Below are 6,574 nucleotides of genomic sequence, written 5' to 3' on the forward strand. Positions count from 1 at the left end.
TATAGAGAACAAGAAGGAATGACGGATGTAAACATGGAAACAGAAAAAATCGGGTGGCAGTAGGGAAAGGGACCAAGACACCGACAGATGTGAGGGAGCACACAGGAGCAGAGAACAGGAAAGAGACAGAGGAAGACAGGCTGTGGAAAAGGAGGTGGAGGCAGAGCCACCGAGTAAACTATAGCTGAGATCTAACGTCAATACTATCACTTGAGCTTAGTTTTGCCACCGGAAGGCTCTGCATCGAAGTGTGCCATGTCTTCACCCACACAGTTTGTAGATCGCAGGCTTTGCTATCGTGGGAGCGAGTAGACTGTGGAAATGCTCTATATTTGACCGTCACAAATATCACCCGAGAACGCTGCAGATGGTTCAGAATCCTGCTCCATGGGGGTGGACCATCTGCTCGCGTCACACAGCCGTCACCAGTGCTCTACTGGTGGCCTGGCGCAGCCAGGGTCAGCTCTGATCTGTGTCACCCATGGTGCCATTTCCAACAGGAGCCACGAGCAGTTAGCCAACGCTGAACATCTACTAGCCACTTCGCTCGAACTAGAACATGGATCCAGAACTGCGTTGCTAGGCTGTAAAATAGCCTTCCACGAGCACTACCCCCTGTGTCTGATTCACCACCTTAAAATGAAACTGAAAAAGTAGCTAGCTCCCTGCACTCTTCTTGTGTCCATAATGTTGTGGAAACAAAGCATTCTATAAGCAAACTTATAAAACACCCGGTGGCATGCAGAGAGAGAGAGGTAGGTATAAGGCAGGAGTGGGGAGAAACCATTAAGGGAATCTGCTGTTTTGCAGAATTTTCTTTTTTTCTATATTGTTGAAAAGTTGGTAAAACCTGAATGCTGTCTGTGCTTATGCCAGCCTCCAGGCTTACATCTTACTCTAACTTGTGTTAGAGAACTATTCACAGGTCAAGACCCATGAGTGAATAGATGGGCACAGATACATAGAGCAGGCATGCTAGGAGAGCCTGGCATACAATCTCTGGGGCAGTGGAGTTGGTCATGCCCACCAGTTGTACTCTGCAGCAGAGGGGCCTGTTTACATGGCAACAACATGAGATCAGCCAGCATCTATTGAGGCCGCATGGGAAAAGCAGGAAAAGCAGAGCTGTCCTGCAGTGCTTAACCCAACTACATTATAACCAGAAGATGACCTTCCTTTAAGTTGGGTCACACAGGTGGCAGGTTTACAAGTTAAGGAACTTCCACCCCCAACATGGCAACGAAAGCCAAGAAGGAAGCTGTCCCCGTTAAAACCAAAGCAAAGTCCAAGGCTTTGAAAGCTGTTGTTAAGGGGGCACCCAGTCACAAGAAGGATACAATAGGATTGCCCCTACTTTTAGGAGGCAGAGGACCTTGAAGTTAAGGAGGCAACCAAAGTATCCCAAGAAGAGTGCTCCTCGTAGGAACAAACTGGACCATTATGCTATCACGGTTGTACGACAGAAGCACGCATGGCTCAACCACGCGTGCCTCTACAATGCGGTTGCAACAGCTAATGTGTCTTAACCTTACATTCCTTTACCACGCATGCCTTTACCACACATGCCTTAACAACAAATTTAGTTGTAAAGGCATGTTTGCTAAAGGGATATCCGTGGTAAATTACCACGACATCGACCCTCCCTTGTTGCCCTCAGCCCAAAAACCTATCCCTTACATCACCCCCCCCCGCTCTGAGCCCTAAAACGGACCTCGTCCTGCCCTTGAAAGTATAAGAGGCCTAAAACCCTGCCCCTACCAAAAACTACCCTGAACTCAGCCCCCACGCACTAAGCCCTAAAATGTTACCATGCATTGCCCTTAAAACTATCCTTACTTTTTACCCCACACTGAGGCCTAAAACCCTGCCCATTAAAAAAAAAACGACCCTAACTCCCCCTTTCTGAGCCCTAACTCCCACCCACCCTGCCTTCAAAACTACCCTGTTCCCTCCCTCCACCCTGAGGGCTAAAACCCTACCCCTTAACAAATGATACCCCAGCCCCCGCCCTGAGCCCTAAAACATACCCCAACCTGCCCTTAAAACTACCCTGACTCCCTCCACCCTGAGCCCTAAAATCATGTCCCCCTTTGAAAAGACTACCTGATCCCTCCCCCTGCTCTGGGCCCTAAAACCGTCCCCCACCCCTAAAAACGACCCTCCCAAACTCAGTCCAAGCCCTTAAAACTACCCCAACCGTCCCCCTCACCCTGAGCCCTAAAACCCTGCCACCTTCAAAAAACTAGCCCGACCCCCCACCCTAAGCCCTAAAACTTATCCCACCCCTAAAAACTTCCTCCCCAAACTCAGCCCGGCCTCACGTACCTGTCCGTGTCCGGAGCTTCCTGTTCATACACTTCCTGTTCCTCTCCCTGCCCATCCGGACACTAGACCACTATCTGTCTTAACCAAGCATATGTGTGGCTAAGGCAGATGCGTGGTTCAGACAAGCGTTGTTACACTTGTGGGGAAACGGCGTGCTGCCTCAGCCCGGGTTGTAAAGGCCGTTTTCCTGCTATCATTAAGTTCCTGCTTACCACGGAGTCTGCAATGAAGAAGAATGAAGAAAAGACGCTGGTCCTCCTTGTTGATGTCAAGGCTAACAAGCACAAGATCAAACAGGCTGTACAGAAGCTTTATAATATTGATGTTGCCAAGGTCACCAAGCTGATCAGGCCCGACGGCGAGAAGAAAGCATATGTGCGTCAAGCTCCAGACTACGATGCACTGGATGTAGCCAACAAAATTGGCATCATCTAAGCCTGCAATGTAATCGTCGGTACAGTTCCAATGGAGGTATTCCTTCTAATGCATGTTCCAGGGTGGGTTGAGAAACAAATAAGGCGCATGAAACCTTAGCTTCTCTTAGGAAAAGGGGAGATGACAAGACACAGCAAGATAGCACCTAGAATAGTCCAATGTCTCATACCTCAGGTCAGGTAACCCGAGATGACATCCAAATTACTTTCAAAAAAGAAAGTGGCAGCTCCTCAATTGGACACCCTATGAAAGCTCTCAAAATACATTTTGAATAGCCCAAAAACCTATCCCTTACATCACACCCCCCCCCGCCCTGAGCCCTAAAACGGACCTCGTCCTGCCCTTGAAAGTATAAGAGGCCTAAAACCCTGCCCCTACCAAAAACTACCCTGAACTCAGCCCCCACGCACTGAGCCCTAAAATGTTACCCTGCCTTGCCCTTAAAACTACCCTTACTTTTTACCCCACACTGAGGCCTAAAACCCTGCCCAGTAAAAAAACTACCCTAACTCCCCCTTTCTGAGCCCTAACTCCCACCCACCCTGCCCTCAAAACTACCCTGTCCCCTCCCTCCACCCTGAGGCCTAAAATCCTACCCCTTACCAAATGATACCCCGGCCCCCGCCCTGAGCCCTAAAACATACCCCCACCCTGCCCTTAAAACTACCCTGACTCCCTCCACCCTGAGCCCTAAAATCATGTCCCCCTTTAAAAAGACTACCTGACCCCTCCCCTGCTCTGGGCCTTAAAACCGTCCCCCACCCCTAAAAACGACCCTCCCAAACTCAGTCCAAGCCCTTAAAACTACCCCAACCCTCCCCCTCACCCTGAGCCCTAAAACCCTGCCACCTTCAAAAAACTAGCCCGACCCCCCACCCTAAGCCCTAAAACGTATCCCACCCCTAAAAACTTCCTCCCCAAACTCGGCCCGGCCTCACTTACCTGTCCGTGTCCGGAGCTTCCTGTTCATACACTTCCTGTTCCTCTCCCTGCCCATCCGGACACTAGACCACTATCTGTCTTAACCAAGCATATGTGTGGCTAAGGCAGATGCGTGGTTCAGACAAGCGTTGTTACACTTGTGGGGAAACGGCGTGCTGGCTCAGCCCGGGTTGTAAAGGCGTTTTCCTGCTATCATTAAGTTCCTGCTTACCACGGAGTCTGCAATGAAGAAGAATGAAGAAAAGACGCTGCTCCTCATTGTTGATGTCAAGGCTAACAAGCACAAGATCAAACAGGCTGTACAGAAGCTTTATGATATTGATGTTGCCAAGGTCTCCAAGCTGATCAGGCCCGGCGGCGAGAAGAAAGCATATGTGCGTCAAGCTCCAGACTACGATGCACTGGATGTAGCCAACAAAATTGGCATCATCTAAGCCTGCAATGTAATCGTCAGTACAGTTCCAATGGAGGTATTCCTTCTAATGCATGCTCCAGGGTGGGATGAGAAACAATAAGGTGCATGAAACCTTAGCTTCTCTTAGGAAAAGGCGAGATGACAAGACACAGCAAGATAGCACCTACAACAGTCCAATGTCTCACGTCTCAGGTCAAGTAACTCGAGATGACATCCAAATTACTTTAAAAAAAGAAAGTGGCAGCTCCTCAATTGGACACCCTATGAAAGCTCTCACAATACATTTTGAAAAGCTTCATAAGTGAACGAACTCTAGAGTGGGACTTTGATGAAGTTTTGGTTTAGACTCCATTCAGCCTTCATTCCCTTCATCTAGACCCCTTCGGGAAGCCCCCTCCAGACCCCTTCCAGAAGCCCCTCTGTTGAGGACCTTCAGAGGTTTCGAGACCCTTCCATCGTCCTCCACTCCTCACCCTGCTGACTTTTGCAGCCGGTCTGCATGTTTTTCCTTCTCACTTGAGGTTCTCTGGGTAAAAATGAACAGGGTTTCCCACTGCACCAAACCAATGGGCAGAGACTTCTTGAGGCCTCAAGGGATGGTTATTAGGCTGCCGCTTTCAAGCCCAAACCTTGGCGTTCTCAATCCAACTACCTGTCAACCTTTTGACCAGCACTGTCCTTTGGGTGGGCTCACAGCAGGAAAAGATCGAAGGGGATAAAACCTCCTCTTTGCCCAAAAACTATAAAGCCCAAAGTACAGAACCCTAACAGTATGAAATCGACCATTTTGTGTGAAGAAACCAATAGGCAAATTTTGTTTTGATTTCGTTTGGGAGGTTTCTTGCTCAGTCAGTCTGCAAGGACAGTCACACTGTTGACTGGGAAAAGCCTACAACGAGGGCTGCAGATGATGGATGGGAACATAGCCACAAGCATGCAGGTTGAGCATCCCTTCAGCTACCTGCTCTATTGTGGATCAAATCTGTAATATTGACTCACATCAAGGGAGGAAATCACTCCACTCTGTGGACGAATGGAAGTCTTATGGTTAAGCCCATTCTGAATTACTGGAAAGTCTGTGCATCATTGTGTTCCCTTGAGGTAGGCAGAGATAGAGAGGAGACAAAGGCATGTGAGGGACAGAGGCGAAGAGTCTCTGACACAAACTGTCCAATGGCAGTCCTCGCCCATTCATTCAAGGCAACACACTGACTATGCCCAACCAGGATTAATTGAACACTCATATCACACAAACACACATACATCCACACAAAACACCCACACAAGCACATCCTGACACACATCCACTCACACAAATGCACACACCTAAAGTATCACACTTCAAAATAGTTCTGGGATTGTTGTGAACGTATCTAAGATCCTATTTAAATATTCCCAATTTATGCCCTTATGTGGTTATAACAAATCATATCCTTATAAAGGCATAAGAATCATATCCATATTTAGTCATAGCCAATGCAGTCCAAATACGGCAAGGCTACTCCCATAGACTCCTAGAAAGCCCAACGCGTTCTTTAAACAAACCAAGCCTCCAGCAGCCCGGGAATTCCCCCTGCTTCTGTTTTGATTTGTCCAAGAACTCCTGGAGTCCTGAAAGAACTGCAAGTTCTTAGTGACGTCTTATGTCCAACCTTACGTCAAACCCGGCACCTTCCAGGTATAAATATACCAACAGCTGCCCTAACAAACACACAGTGGTTTGGAGCAGATCGGCTATTTACTTACCCTGAGCCCAGCTGTAACGAGAGCCAAGGAAGCCGACCCTCCCATTGAGCACTGAGAGAGACGCTGTCTTTTCTCCTGCCGAGAAATCCAGCCCCAGTGTTTCCAGTCACCCTTGCGGGTTTCTGGGAGATCGAGTCCTGAGAACGAGATACAAGACCTCCTTCATTCTATAACCAAGGTACGGAGCTGATTAGATCCTTAGAGAATTCTTGATTCAGATTCTTGGCAAAAACTAACTTAACTTAAAACTGCAGCTCACTTACTCCTTCCCACATACTAGGCTTAGGTTAGGTACACCGGGGTAGGCGTATCTTACAAGCACCAGTTGAGTACATTTAGTCAATGATTTTTTGTATGTATATATTTTATCTATTTTAAACACGGTATGGCTGAGAAACTATACCATGCTTTTACAGTATTATTTCATAATACTCCTTTTACTGTACGCACTTTACTTTATGACAAGTATTGCAATTGTGGCAACTCACTTCTCTTGCATGAGAAAGAAGACTGTTCAATAAATAACCACTTTTATTGAAAACGCCGGTTCTCTATTTCTCTCCGCTTCTGGTGAAACTAAGCATGCACGATTGACTGAGTAAAATAGTTATCTATTGTTTCCGCGACTCTGGAGATATACTCCTTATTCTGGAGGGAGCAAAGTTGTCATGTTTATGCGGTTGTCAGAAACTAATCCCTTCTTGTTTACTC

The 6,574-nt window shown here is 47.7% G+C and overlaps 1 pseudogene; it reads left to right on the forward strand.

Moving 5' to 3' along the window:
- The first annotated feature begins 1,233 nt into the window (after nucleotides 1-1,233).
- LOC144753116 (large ribosomal subunit protein uL23-like) lies at nucleotides 1,234-2,760 on the forward strand (annotated as a pseudogene).
- Nucleotides 2,761-6,574: the final 3,814 nt, after the last annotated feature.

The sequence above is a fragment of the Lissotriton helveticus genome, chromosome 5_1 (assembly GCF_964261635.1).
Source record: "Lissotriton helveticus chromosome 5_1, aLisHel1.1, whole genome shotgun sequence".
Lineage (NCBI taxonomy): Eukaryota > Metazoa > Chordata > Amphibia > Caudata > Salamandridae > Lissotriton > Lissotriton helveticus.